General features: G+C 37.7%; 1 protein-coding gene across 1 annotated transcript in view; it reads left to right on the top strand.

The window, feature by feature from the left end:
* Positions 1 to 16,457, top strand: part of LOC113232143 (MAP kinase-activated protein kinase 2) — a 78,884-nt gene that overhangs the window by 763 nt on the left and 61,664 nt on the right. The gene's annotated exons all lie outside the window — the stretch shown is intronic.

The following is a 16,457-nucleotide window of genomic DNA, read 5'->3' as shown; positions in this document are numbered from 1 at the left end:
GTCCGTCAGTACGAATTGTCCAGGAGGAGTCATTATGGACTTAGTGAGGACTGCCCTTGTAGTCTTTTGTCCATAAGAAAGTATCTGTCATTTTGAAATCCGCTAGTTATTAATGGAGAACAGAGGTACTCTCTTGTTCTCTGTCCGACATCTATCCCAAACAGTTTACGTCAAATAAGTGACACGGGCTGGCATTGGGTGAGTAGATGAACAGGAGTTTCATGCTCCATGTGGCAGAATCTACATTCTCTATTTTCTCTCTGCCCAATATTTGACATGCGCTTATTTAAGCCACAATGCCCTGTTAAGGCTCTAGTGAGCATTCTTATGCCATTCCTGTCCAATGTCAGAGCTTCTCTAATAGAAATATTTGTAAATTACGTAATTGTACAGTCCGTCTGTACAAATTGTAGAACATCCAGGAGGAGTTATAGACTTAGTAAGGACTGCCCTTGTCGTCTTTTGTCCATAAGAAAAGTCTCTCTAATTTTGAATACCTGTCTTTGTAGCCAATTAGTCTGCTGGTCACCCACGGAGAACTGGACAATAATTATAAATTAACGTGTATTTTGATGTAAACCAAGTGTAGATTATTAAATTAAGGGACTCCGAATAACAAATACCAAGAGCCAGACACATAAACTGTATAAAACGGCATTGAAACATGTGACTGTATGAGGTCCCATATAGGTTGACTTTACGACAGGGGCTTAGAGAGAAATACCAACAACAGCAATGCTCTTACATGCAAAAAAGACAAGAGATAAACAATACGCAGATTACAATCTTATTTGCTTTTATACATTTCCATTTTCTCTGACTCAACTTTTCATTGAAATTAATCATACATTTAAATAAAAATACTTCATGGAAACTGTTAATGCTTTTTTTAATGTTTCCATTTCATTTCTTTATTTACATTTTTCAATAAGAATATGAGAGTACTTTGATAAAGCAAGTACATTAAAGACATTTTAATGTCTTATTGTTTTTAAAATAAAAAATAAATATATTAACACAAATGAAATGCATTAGAATGTATTTGTAAGTATGTAAGTTGACCCACCAGTAAGTTACCAGTTATCGCTGCCGGGCAGATCGATAACAATTATCTGTGTATGATTGGCCCATAAAGAATAGATCAACCGTCCTGAAAATTATATCTAATATCTGACATCATTTGCGTCTGCCTCCAAAGAGCTCAAAATAACATTATCATTTTCATCAATTATCTGCTGCACCCTGATTTTGCATCATTGGTTCTCAAAGAAGCTAACTTCAGTTCACTACAGATATCTTACTGGGAGCTCGTCCTTTTTACAAATGTAACAAACCACTCGGATTGAAGTCTAACCGAAGAGTGAGACATAGTCAATCACTCACCCATTGACTTACAAATAAATGGACGACGGGTCTAATACAAAAACCACTAAAAAAAATGTCCCAAGTCAACCTATTTAAACGTAGTGACATGTAAAGGAATATGAAAAAGCTTTTAAATTGTAATATCATCGCAGTACTGTCTAATTTTGCTTGCTTCGCTGTCAGTCAAACAAACGAAGACTAAAGCGTGAATGACGCTCTGTATACGATTTTAACGCCCTATAAGTTCGGACACTTTTTAGCGCGGACCCAACGTCCATATAATTGTAAGTCAATGTTAATGTCAATCGGATTTCATACGTTCGGAATGAGTACTTATAAAGGGCAACAAAAATTGTCTGAATACTGTTGCCGCCAAATGCAATTAGGAGAGATCAGGCATTGGCCCTAATCTTGTAGAATGCCCCATATCTTCCAAGTAAACTGATCATAGACTGGTCGACTGATTTCAGATTTTACAGGTAGAAAAAACATTACGTAGCATTGAAATTTGCGTTGAAAAAGGTGTGTGAGTTTATAATACAATGAGAACAGAAATATCTAACCTGCCCCTCTACCAATTTGAAACTCAGTCTAACATTCAATAAGATAGATAGATAGATAGATAAACACTTTATTGCTCACACACAAGAACAAGAATAGTACATAAACAACTTAAAACTAATGTGGGCAAAGGCGGTCTTATCGCTAAGAGCGATCTCTTCCAGACAACCTTAGGGTTAGAGGAATGCTAATCGGAGCGGGAGACGTAGTGTGCCAATTTTACAAATATAAAAATAAAAATATAAAAAAATAAAATAAAATTGTATAAATAAAAAGAAATAAAAAAAATACAAAATAATAAAATTAAATAAAGACACATAGTAATTTATAAAATATTTAAAAAATAATGATATATTATACCTACGTAGATATATGTATATATAAATATACCTAAATAATTACTAATAACTTATACTTACTAATACATACGTTGCAGACTAGGACCGTGATAAAAGATGTTTACGCAATCCGGTTTTGAAAATAGATAGCGACTTAGAATGTCGGATTTCAAATGGGAGATCGTTCCACAAATTTGCAGCCTGAATAGTAAAAGAATTTTTGTAATACTCCGAGCGAGTGAAAGGAGGCTTCAGTAGGTTATCCATTTTAGACCTTAGTTCACGGTTGTGATCATCCCCGAGGAAGTGAAAACGAACCTTAAGGTATGGAGGAGTACGAGGGTCGTATAGAACATTGTAAAGTAAGCTGAGAACGTGCTCCTCACGGCGCAACTTGATAGGGAGCCACTGAAGCCTTCTCCTAAATTCGGCCACATGATCGAACTTGCGCAATCCGTATATGAATCTGATGCAAAGATTCTGTAGACGCTGGAGCTTGCTTAACAGATCCTCGTTAAGGTCAATGAAACAGACATCAGCGTAATCAAGAATAGGTAAGAGCAACGATTGCGCAAGTTCAACCTTAGTCCTCACAGGAAGCAGATTTTTCCAACGCCGCAATGACCCAGAGGCAGCAAACACCCTCCTACTCACCTCAGCGATATGTGGCGACCAAGACAGAGTGGAGTCAAAAAGAACGCCAAGATTTTTAACAACATTACTGTAAGGCAGAGGGAAGGAGTTGAAAAAAAGCGGGGGAATAGTGACATTATTTAATTTGGCGATTTGCTTCGAGCCTCCAACGACGATGGCCTGCGACTTGTTAGGATTGACCGTAAGGCCATGGGTTCGACTCCAATCGTGTATAGTCGCGAGATCGTCATTAAGTTCGGCGATTAAATTGTCCACGTCGTACACAGGAGACTGAGAATAAATCTGAAGGTCGTCGGCGTACAAGTGATACTGGCAAGAAAGTAAGGGAGTAAGGGAGTTTATAAAGATGGAAAAAAGAAGAGGAGAGAGAACCCCGCCCTGAGGCACGCCTGCAGTAACGTCACAGAAGCTAGAATGCTTATTGTCAACACGAACACATTGCCGACGCCCAACGAGATAGTGGCGAAACCACTCCACTACCAAATCTGACACAAGGACCGATTTCAGCATTGCTAATAGAATATCAAAGTCAGCAGTATTGAACGCGTTGCTAAAATCTAAAAGAACTAGTACTGTCAGATGTTGATTCGACATACCCTCGCGAATGTCATCAGATACCTTGGTTAAGGCAGTAACAGTGCTATGCCCTGAACGGAAGCCAGATTGGAAAGGACTAAGGATATTGCACGAGTTCACGAATATTGTAATCTGGCAATGGACAAGACGCTCAAGAACTTTGGAAAGGAACGGAAGAATAGAAATAGGACGAAAATGAGAAGGTAAAGATGGATTGGAGGTTTTAGGTATAGGTACTACAGCAGCTTGACGCCAGCAGCTCGGGAAGGTGCCAGTGTCGAGAGAAAAGTTGAAAATATGGCAAATTATAGGAACAAGAATAGAAGAACCGTGTAAGATCATCTTACGGTTTATTCCATCCAGCCCTTCAGCATTGGATTTAACGGCCAAGATATTTTTCTCAACTTCGCCCTCGGTCACGGACCTAAAAGAGAAAGCCCGATGTTGTGAGTCGTAAGCGGTAGAGAGCGACTGTAGCGTAGATTGCTTAATACTAGTAGAAAGAAAGGAAGGCGTTGTGAAATGAGAGTTCAAGGAGTTAGGATCAAGGTTAAAAGGAGTAGGAGATTTAGACTTGCCAATACCAAGGGTATTAAGAAACGACCATACCTTAGCAGGATCACCATTAGAAACTGAGGCATGTATGTGACGGCGCTGCGCATCCCTGCATACCCTGCTGCAACGGTTCCGAAGGTCCTTAAATTTACGGTGGGTCACGTCAGTGGGATCATTTCTATAACGAACCTTAGCAAGATTGCGCCTAGTCATTAGAGCTTTAATGTCTGCTGTGAGCCAAGGAGCCGGAAGATGCTTCAGCCGGACAGGACGGAGTGGAGCATGGATGTCATAAAGCTGGATAAGCATCGAGTTGAAAATTTCCATCTTCAGGTCGATGGTTTGGGCTCTAAGAACAGCGTCCCAGTCAACACCGCCAAGGTCACGCATAAAGCTACCTTCATCAAAGTTCTTAAAATTGCGCTGCATGACCACCCGAGGCTTAAGCTTAGGGCAACGGATTCTGTATGACAGGTAAATGAGGTCATGATAAGAGAAGGCCTCGGCAGGAAATTGACCGTGTACGCTAACATGGTCAGTTGAGGACACAATAATAAGGTCCAACAAAGATGGCTGGCATCCAGGAAAGTGGTGCGTTGAAGAAGATGGGAGAATGCTAAGATTAGTAGAATCCACGATTGAGCGAAGCTGAGCAGAACGGGTGTCGTGTTTAATCAGACAGGTGTTAAAATCACCCATAATGATTGTATGATCAACCGTGGGTACCAAATCTTCCAATAGAGTTTCAAACTTACTAAAATAATCAATATGTAGATTTGGGCTGTAAAAAACTCCCAAAAGGAGCTTCAGATGGCCCAAAAAAACTTCCACAAAAAGATGCTCAGATGATTCAGAATAAGGAGAAGGGGATTTATCTAAAATATTGAAAGGAAGATTACTTTTAAGGTATATAGCAACCCCACCACCACCCTTACCAGTCCTATCATTGCGGATGAGATGGAAACCAGGAAGCTCGTAGGAAGACGAAGGGAGACATGGTTTTAAAAAAGATTCCGAAACTAATATTGCGTGAATATTCCTATTATTTGAGAAAGTGCTCACCAAATCAGCATAATGGGCAGGAATACTTTGTGCATTTATATGGACTGCGTTAAAGTTTTTCGCGACGGCTGAAAAGCTAGCTTCCAGAAGTTCATCTAATGGTCGAGACACACTATGAAAACTAGAATCAGAAAGCGAAGACGCTGAGTGAAAATCCAACCCATCACTCAAAGAGTCATTACTGTTGTAGGCATTAGTTTGCAACATTTAATACAATATTATAATATGTATGTAATTATAGAGAATATAATATATAATAATAAGCACTAAAAAATAAAAGATAATTAAGATAAAATTTAAAAAACTAAAATAATGATGATAATAAGAAAACCCAAAATATTCATTATACCCGCCAGCAGTGTGAAAGAGAATAGCTTACAATGACAAAAAATAATTAGAAAACAAGACACAAAAGCATCGGGAATTAAAAGTTTTCTCCGTTTACGAAATTAATAATAAAGTATACAATTAAAATAAAACATGTCGGCGCAACATTGGCATGTCATAGCGAAAACAAAACGAATCACAGATTTAAACACGTTTCCGAACGAATAATCGCTATGTAACTGTCAGAAAAAGATGTTAGTGACAGTTGACGTCAAGAGACAAAATCGTAACAAACGAATGTTCCAAATTAAAATTTTGCATTACAAAAAAGATCAAAATTAAGTAGGTACGCCAAGAATTAAAGTACTAAAAAAGAGGGTCCTACATTTTGTTCGCTGTGGTACTTGGAGAAATCGCAAGAAACTCGGACATAGTCTCCAGCCTGTGTCTTCTGCCATCCGGTGTTTTGATATGTATGGTTCCGTCCAAGGTCCAGCAATTAGTAACCCCAAACTTTAGCCTGGCAGCTACAAAAACGACATGACGGGACTTCGTAAGGAATTCAGAGAGAGTGACCTTTGATCCCTTTAGTGCAACTTTGCTTTTCCACAACGCTGCCCGCACCGTTGCATCAGTAAATTTGACGACAATGGGTCGCGGGTTGGTGTTTCTAGGAACCTGCTTACCCATCCGGTAACTGGCGGCAATACTATTTGCAGTAAGGCTATGAATTTTACACCTAGATGATAAGGTGGAAACTACGACAGCACAGGTGTCTTCATTTAGCTGCTCGGGAATGCCATGTACTAGCAGCATTTTCCGCCGGAATTGCATCTCCATCCTGTCAACTCTGTTATGAAGAGCTTCCATCTCAGCACGCAGCACAGTGAGGCCGTTGCACACAAATGTTTTAAAGTTCAGGAACTCAGTGTTAAGTGCTGCAATGCTATTAGGATTCTTACGTGTAGTCGACGCCTGATTCAGCTCAGCTTGGAATTCTGCCATCTTCTCGTCAAACATTTTAGCCATCTTATCCATGTTGAATTGTATCTGTGAGTGATCCATTGCTTAGTGGTGTCTTGTAATGTAGGAGAGTGATGAAGGAAAGTAAACACTGCAGGCGAGTAGTACTATTTATGCCTTATTTTGTAACATATAAATTATTAATATAAATTCAATTGTACTATTTTTAAAATTAAATAATATGCAGAGCTAAAAATTTAGTTGTGCACTTGGCGACTACCCGCTTTTTTTTTAACATTCAATAAGATACTCAAATTATTTGCATTTCAAAAACTATTAACGGACTTAAAAATTGCAAATGGGATTCAACTCTTAAATAATTTGAGATTCCACACTGCACCTGACTTTGCCAGTTAGACACCTAGTTTTTTAAGTGATCATTTAATTCTGTGTGACTTCTCATTTCGGTTACTAATATGATCTGAGTACATCTACTATATTACTAACAAAAAAGGGCTTGAACAACCACAAGTCTAACCTCAAGCTAAGTCAACGGAGAGACAATACATCTCATTTTTGATTATGACAGTTGCATCTCATAAGCCAATGTTGCATTCTAATGGGTATACATATCTCACTTCTGAGCGAACATGCCCCAGCCAGAGGCACTATCAACAATGGAAGCTAAAAAAACTTACACTTCCGTAGTTTATTTACTCCAAGTAGTTACAATCATTATTGATAAATTGGTCACCGGGATGACGGGATGCAAAAACCCAGGACAAGCGACCAGGACTGTTATTTTATTTAGTAACAGTTAACTTAGATCCCTAATTTGTAAGGTACATACTTATATCAGAGCTATGTTAGTTATATCTATAAATAACAATTGATAAAAATCACACAACGTCATTAGAGATCGCACAGCAGTGATTCATGAACGGACAGTTCTGCATCTTCTACATACTTATAAGTTTTGTTTATGGTGAACCTCACTATCAACCTCTTGGTTATACGGGAAGGGCATTATGGATAGGATACGCGGGATGAAAGCCCCGGTCACATGCTACCGAGGCAGACGAACGTGTTCATACCTAACCTAACTTAACCGCTAACCACATATCCCGACGAGTCCGTACCCAAGTCCGGATCCACCAAAGACGCCTGTGAAGGCGTATCACTGGCGAAGGGCTTGGCCCGGACTACCCTGGTCTTACTATCTCTCGGGTCGGTCGGTCTTCTGCTGCCTCTTACAATAACACTATTATAATAATGTCTGTAATAAATCCTGATCAAAAATTACTTGATTTCTTGTGCAACGACCATGTGTTGCGGCTTCAATAACAGAATTATTGCCATTATTTTTATATAAAATTGATTTTGAATTTATGTAGTCCTGTAATGGTTAAGGTTTAAGCCACTGTTAGCGTAGTCTACTGATGACTATGTTTTTATTTTTATCGCCACTCTATAAACTGAAGCTAGCGATTTTGTTTTGTGTGTTTTTAGGGAAACTTATTTACAGTAAACAATAATAAAATTAATGGAACTGTCAGTTAATTCATATTGACCTCCTAGTCGTTACCATAACACACACAAAAGGACTTCTACGTTATTATCCTCATAATTTAATATCCAGTTCAAGTATTTGAACGTTTTTGTGTTGAATCTTGAAAGTTGTTATAGGAAAACTTTGTTTCCCTATGATCTACTTTGAATAATGTACGGTTTGTTCCAGGAATGTAGGACGTTAAACAAAATACATTTTAAATTTCATGGTATGATTAAGTCTTATACATGCGGATTTGAACCTGAAGAGATGTTACGTTAACAAGTATATTTACATAAACTCAGATAGTCAAGCCGCTCTACATGAGCTAACCTTAGTCACCCAAACATCGAGGATTGTAGAGAAGTGTGTGACTACACTGAATGCTCTCGGGGAAAGGAATAAAGTGGTCCTGACTGGGTTCCAGGCCAGTCTGACGTCGAGGGTAATGAGGCAACAGATAAACTAGCAAATAATTAGCTTTATTGGACCCGAATCCTTTATAGGCATACAGCCTAACAAAGCTCACTTTGCTGAACGAAAGCACACACGTCTCCCGAGAAGTGTGGCTACAGAGCAAGGATCTTGAGCATTCAAAAGCCCTGGTAGCTGCCTACAGTGCCAAACCCTGTAGATAACTTATGTCATTGGACAGTAATGGCATTAGAATGCTCACTAGAATCTAAACAGGACATTGTAGCTTGAACAAGCACATGTCAAATATTGGGCATAGCGAAAACAGATTATGTAGATTCTGCCACGAGGTGGTTGAAACTCCTGCTGATCTTCTCACGTAGTGCTACCCCCTGATGATACGAAGCTTCAATACTGGGTAGGTATATGCCACATCCAGAAGATATAAAATCTGTCGGAGCCAGGAAAGTCCTTCAGTTCTTCAATGCTGTCGGCCTTGGTTCCGAACTGTAATTAGTGGTGATCACAATAAATCAGTTGATGGTCGCAGTGGTGATGCATATGCCCCGAATGAAGTCACCCTAATAATAATAATAATAATGAAGTCATAATAATGGCCTTTCATTAAAGTACCTATATTCAGTTTGCAATTTTTGTTTCATACACACATTTTCACGACCTCCAACTGCTACGCTCCTGACAAACTTCCTTCGCCGCCGCCATATTATCCCCTTTCTTCTTGGTACTGTTAACTCGACCATTTTTTTATGAGACCAAGTGACAGGACGGACATGTTGTGCGCCTGATGGTAAGCGACTCGCCTATCCATAACAGTTGCAATGCTACACAGCACAATTCACAACCATTATAAATAGTAACGTAAAATGATATATATACAAATTCGTAATGAATAAATGAAAACTATATTAAAGTAATCAAAGCCGTCTTAGCGCGAAAACGGCCGCCGTTCAGCCCATGTGACCGTCAACGTGCGGGGTGTGGTGCGGTATCTAAAGCTAGGGAGGGGCGGAGAGTGTCTGTTCTCGTTACTTTTTTGTTCTCTGTCATAATATAGTCTAAATATAAGGAAAACAAATTTTGCTTCAACAACTTTGGCGAAAATAAACAGTTGAAAAGAAACCTTAAACAATAATTAATTAAATATTAAAAAGTTAAATCTAAGGCATCTTATTATCGATTGTTTTATGATTCCAAGTAATGGAACGATCACGAGCTCAAAATCGCAAAGATTCGAGGTTCACTGCCATTGCGCCCGTCACCCTGAGACATAAGTTGACAAGTCCCATGTGCCTGTCATTTCACCAGCACCCTTACCATTCAAAACCGGAATTTGGTGGCAAGAATAGGTAAGGTGGCAGTACTTGCCTGGACGAACTCTTTCACAAGGAGTTTTACTGCTAAATATTATACTTTATAGTTAAGGTTATAAAACAGCTTCTGCGTACTAGAGTTTCTTGCTCATTCTTCGCATGGGAATTTGCCTTAAGAATGAGCAGAAGGGGTTAATAAATATGGCAATTTCAAGTGTAATTTGCATACCTATGAAATAAAGATGATTTGAACTTGTGTTTAAAAAAAAGGTTAAGGGGACACTTCAGGTTTATGGGACTTGTCAACTTTTTGTATCAGGTGAGTCGTTGTCGCTCGATGACGTGGTCAGATCTTTGCGATCTAAAGCGATTTAAAGGGCGTGTCCCCTATCACCAGACGCACGACAAAATAGAAGAAAAAAATGTAAAGTTCTGAATGGGTTTCGAATACCTTTGCCATTGCATTCAACTTCAGAATCGTTTTCAATTTCAAGTTCAAGTCGGCAATGGCCCGAGCGCGACGCCAATATCAAATATTTGATAATTGTTGTGCAACTGATAATAGAATTGATAATCTTAAATATATGATTCACTATTTGCAACACACTTAATATACTTAGGGTCGTATTCCAGAAATCTACTCAATGCTCAAGAACCTTAATATTCTAACTATAGTGAAAAAATAGGGTGGTTTGCATTAATATTAGACATAACTGGTTGATGACTGTACCACCTCAGTCAACCGTGACCAAGAGACCTGTAAAGGACCCGGAACGTTGGTTTGTTTGAAAAAACAAATATACGCGATTTAAATCCGGAAAAATAGTTTAATTTCCTATACTTGATATTATCAACTCATTCACCGAAAAGCTTAAATTTAAATTTCGCACATAAATTCCGTAAAGTCAGATTTGCGGGCCGGATTCGAAACCACGGCCTCTTGAGAGTTACACACACCGACACCGTTGCGCGTATATTAAAAGTAATCATTACTAAAAGTCATCGTGAAATGGAGGTGGTATATTATGGTAAAAAATATTACGCTACCGTATAAATAATACAGGGCAAATCCAGCAATAAAACGTAATTATTATTTTAACTGTTATTTAATTACTTAGTTCCATTGTTTGCTTTGTGCATTGTTTTTATTAGTTATCAGCTACATTACGCATAAAATGGAGTTCATTGATTGAGATAAACCTTGCGGCGACGGGTTTCCCATATAGCAGCTAAATTTACTAATTCATTAACATATTGAATATTTATTACTTAATGTATTGAATCAAATGTAAACGAGCTCTAAAAGTCACGGTAAAGGCGAAATTCGCATGACAATTTATTTCAATACATATGTACGTGTGGCGCACTGTAAGTTTCCGGAATGAATAAGAAAAAAATACTATAAATGGTCAGAAATGAATTGAGAGGAGAATATTTTGAGAAGCAATCAAAATATTCTCCGTTAGCGTTAATGCACTTTTTCAAACGAATGAACCAATTTTGAAAACATTTATGCCACTCCTCTGAAAGAGTAGGCTCGGATTAATATGTTTACATATTTTTAATTTCAATAATTGACGTTCTTTAATGTGTTTTCTAGAAATGTGACTTATTTTTCACATTATTCCATATTTTTAGGTTTAGACCATATTTCTATAAGAAACTTACAATAATCCATATTTTCAATATTACGTGATAATTTATTTAATTACATAATGTACTTGAAAAAAGTAATGGTTTTTATACACTAAAAAAATTAACAGTATACTGTGCGGAAGATTAGAAGACAACCTAGACGTTACGTACTCATTTGCGGACTGTGCAAATTTAAGTTTGCTCGAGTCCACCCTGTGACGTCGAAAGCCATTCAGCCAGTACAAAGCGTCGGCGTCGTTCCTACCAAACAGACAGAATTTTAATTTTGAAAATTTAAAAAAATATTTAATTGTGTATTGTAACAATAACTGTTACGAAAATTACATTGAAGTGGAATGAAATTTGTTGCTTTTTATAATAAATCTTATCTCCATATTTAAATTTTTTTTGCCCATATTATATGTACACTTTTTGTAGTTTATACTGCATATTTATCCGAGCCCTAGTAATGAGATATATGTACGTATATAACACATTTTATAAAGGTTCCTTACAACTTGCTTATCGTTGCCTTTACCGGAATGGACGTATTTAACTATTGACGGAAAATAACCTTACATAACACGACTCTCGTGTTCTATGTTATCATGTAAATAATTTACTTTCGTCAGAATTGTAAACGAAGTGATGTAAAGAATATATTCAACAACTTTTATTGTACGGATCTCTTCACGAATAAAGGAGTTGCCAACATTGTTATTATTATGATACCCAGTGACTGGACGAAGAAGTCGTGGGCCATGTTTTAAGCGACACTGCCCACAGCAGTAGCAGTGCCATTCAGAGATTAAAACTCAAAGATCGGAGGGGGACTGCCATTGCCCGTCACCCTGAGACATAAGTTGACAAGTCCCATGTGCCTGTAAGTTTACCAGCACCCTTACCTTTCGAAACCGGAACGCGGTAATGCTCACATTACTGCTTGGCGGCAGAAATAGGTAAGGTGGCAGTAATTCCCTGGACGAACTCTTTCACAAGGAGCTCTACTTCTACTAAAATAAGCACCCTATATAATCGCCACCATGTTGGCGGATTACACTTAACAGTATAATAATGTAACCAAAGTGTTGATAAGATAAAAATCGTCGAGTATATAACCAGAAATAAAGACGAAATGTCATTTAATTTGTTTAAAAACTATTCTGCCATATCATTACCGTGACAACTGCGCTCCGATTGGCTAGCCCGAGTTCGAAACAATTGACGGATGTCGTCAATGGGTGTCGTCAACTGTTTACGCTACAAATCGACCAGTTAACTTGAGCTTTGCTTTAATGGACGAAAATTGCAAAATTACATTTTAATATTTAATTACCGATGAAATATGATTCCGTTTGTTTTGTAATGAGATGTTTTGCTGTTTTTTCCCACACCACCGAATAGAACAGCACGGCATTGTTAGAGATATTATCTGTATTACAATAAATTCAGAATATTTTTTGGAATACACGGTGACGTACACACAGGTCAGTAGTTGGCCTGTCTATATTTCAGTACAAACGGGAGTTGATATTTATAAGAGCTGTACCGCTGATGTGTTGCCAGGATATATAGCCCTTATTTCGTCTCTATTTCTGGTTATATACTCGATGATAAAAATAAACTGCAGTAAATAAACTGCTTCATTTAAGAGGCAATGTAAACGATTTCAAGTGTAATTTGTTCACTGATCAAATAAAGATATTTTTATTTGATTTGTCGTGACCTTAATTAATGTCAGATTGCTAATTATGGTTGACTGACAGACGGATACGGACGGACAGAACGCATATTCGTACTGATAAATAAGCAAAAAAAGGAGGTTCTCAATTCGACGGTTTTAATTTTGTGTATGTTATGCGGCTGCCCCGTCATTTGTGAACCTATTTCGATGATTCTTTTTTTGTTGGAAAGGGGGTACCTCAGTGGTGCTTCCATTCAAATTTTAATAAAATATTCCAACTCTATGAGTGACAAATTAGGGGATGAATCCGTTTTATTGGATTTCACCCTCTTTCCGTTGACCTATAACAATAAAACTTGGCAAATAGATAATGATGTAAAAAAGTCGGTTATTTTTAATAAAAAACTTATGTTAAACAAAAGTTGAATACGTTTCCCGCTATTGAGTAAAAGCGTCTCGTCATGTTGTCGGCGCCGGCGCCGGCGCAGCGGTGATTCACTGTTATCAATCCATTCGATTTATATATGCTCACTGAGTGACTGATTATACATTATAAGTTATTTATGTGATTAATTTCGAATTATATATTCATTAATTATTACTCACGCATTTTCTATAATCCTGTAACGATAACCTTTAGGCTCAACTCACACTGGCGCAGAGTCGAACCGTCGCGACGCGTCATGTTTTTCGCCTATAGCATATTCATTTCTACTCTCCCATTATTAAGTTACAAATTTGTGTTATGCAAATATGGAACCGCGCGTCGACGCGTGCTATTGTTACGCAACTTAGTTTCAAATGTTGCCGCCAGTAACGATGCATTGTCATAACACTAAAAATGGCATTATGTGGTCTGTGAAAAATGGTGTCACAACCATCAACTGTATCTCAATAAAGTGCAAACAATATTAGTTTTACGCATCGAGTATATAACCAGAAATAGAGACGAAATAAGGGCCATATATTCCTGGTAACACATTAGCGATACAGCTCTTATAAATATCAACTCCCGTTTGCACTGAAATATAGACAGGCCAACTACTGACCTGTGCGTACGTCTCCGTATATTCCAAAAAATATTCTGTATTTATTGTAATAAAGATAATATCTCTAATAATGCCCTGCTGTTCTATTCGGTGGTGTGGGAAAAACGACAAAACATCTAATTACAAAACAAACGGAATCACATTTCATCGGTAATTAAATATTAAATATGTAATTTTGCAATTTTCGTCCATTATAGGAAAGCGCAAGTTAACTGGTCGATTTGAAGTAAAACAGTTGACGACACCCGTCAATTGTTTCGAACTCGGGCTAGCCAATCGGAGCGCAGTTGTCACAGTAATGATATGGCAGAATAGTTTTCAATCAAATTAAATGACATTTCGCCTCTATTTCTGGTTATATACTCGATGGTTTTAGGAGTAGTAAATGGTAAAAATATGCGGGCAAATAGTGAATAATAGTGACACCTAATTATTTATCCTTTCATAATTAATCATTTTTCATCTCATAATTAGTCTTCCTAAAAATACGAGTGCACTAATAAAAGTTCCGAAAAGTAAATTAAAAATGAGCTTATTCAAAGTATGAATATTACTGGGTTATTTACTTAGCTCCGAAAACTTTTGTGAGAATAAAAATACGAAAATGACCGAACGAACTCCTGAAAGTTCCGAAAAATCTGGCTGACGTAATACTGCTCTACCAACTTAATTTATATTTTACCGAAAATTATTATTAGCCATTTTTGTCGTGAATTATATTAATTGTATTATAATTTGACCTGAACACATGTTCGGAAACGCTCACAAATTCGCTTCTTCTCTTTCATATACTAACCTTTTTTTTTTGGGAATCTGCTTACAGATACCCCGACCCCGCGGGGGCAGAGCCGGGGTTATGTGGAATTGGGCTGAACCCTGAAAGGGAGCCACCGGAGTGTTCCTCGGTGTACGGTTAACGTAACCTACTGAATAGGGGGCGCAACCGAGATTAGACCTATGTAAATTACATTTGTTGTCGTTTAAACCACCATTGAATCCAGTGCATAACAATAACAATTTTGTCGAAACGGAGATTCAGCGTTGTAAACGAATTATGGAAAACAAACACTATACTCCCTCCGTACCTTCGGCTTTTAAACTACACGTACACTAGAACGTATCGTGATCATAATCCGGCTGAACATGAGGTGGCTATATCAGAAAAACTGCCGTTTTGCAAACCGGCTAGCCGTAATGTAGTACGGCACTTTATACGATCCGGCTGCGATTGAAATTTATAATAATTTATTTCAGACAAAAACAATTATTCATAGTTTGTTAGAGCCTTTGCACATGGCGTATTAGCCATGGCGCGTACACACACTGTAAAAGCGCCGCAGACGCGCTGTTGTCGCGCGTATGTATCGCACGCGACGTTTGCGCGCGTTTGAATCGATTCACTACAGCGCGTCTGCGACTCGTATAGGCGCAGATGACGCGCATTTACGGCGCGTAATAAAATACGCAGTGTGCATAGTAGAAGAACTTCGGAAAAAGGTTAGTATGATACAATTAAAATAAGATTACAATGAAGTATATGAGGACATCATTGATTACAAACAATAAATTAAAACTAAAATTCAACGCCAGCGGCGTAGTTGGTAATCACAAAATTAAAATGTCCAATACAATTACTTTGAAAACAAATACTTCTGATTGGATCCTATGTCTTCAGTGTTTATATAGCGTTATATAATTTCAGTGTTTAAATAATTATAATTGAATGTTATGACTAAAGCATATCAATAAAACGTGATGAAGTTTCGGAATACGAGTGTGTACATAAATTGAAAGTAATTGTTAATTTAATACTTAAATAATTATACAAAAAAAATTGTGATTAGTATTCTGGTTTAAGTAAAATGTGATCAAACTTTGGAAGAATTTTGTAACAATGCTGTAAATCCGAAAACAGTTTCATTTCCAATCCGTTTTCATATGGTTTGAATTTTTTCCATTTAATTGCATGGTTAGGTAACCTATTTTATTTCAGTGTTAATTGACATAACAATTTTCTCGCTCATCGATTCACTACTGTAATTAAATTGAAAACAGCAGTCCATTCTTCCTGATATCATCCTCAGGATACCATTGGTGCCCCCACGCAATCGCAACATCTGTGACGCAGTTTTTTGCGCATGATCGCGTAAAAATAATCATCATACGCATCCGCAAACATGCCAGAGGCGCTGCAAAAGCGAGGAAGCCTCAACAGAACCCTAAAGATGTTATTGTACATTACACGTAAGGCGTTATACGCTCGCTGTGTGAAGTTGGTCCACAGTGCACCTGTATAAAAATTTTGGCAGTAAGCTCTGAAAATAGTTACTTTACATCTACAGAGCACCTAGGAAACTTCTGAGCCAACATGTTACCGCGTATCGACAACGCCCT

The sequence above is a fragment of the Hyposmocoma kahamanoa genome, unplaced genomic scaffold, assembly GCF_003589595.1.
Source record: "Hyposmocoma kahamanoa isolate Upper Pololo Valley unplaced genomic scaffold, ASM358959v1 67, whole genome shotgun sequence".
Taxonomy (NCBI): Eukaryota; Metazoa; Arthropoda; class Insecta; order Lepidoptera; family Cosmopterigidae; genus Hyposmocoma; species Hyposmocoma kahamanoa.
The sequence above is the reverse complement of the archived record's forward strand: the minus strand, read 5'-3'. Positions and strand labels throughout refer to the sequence as shown.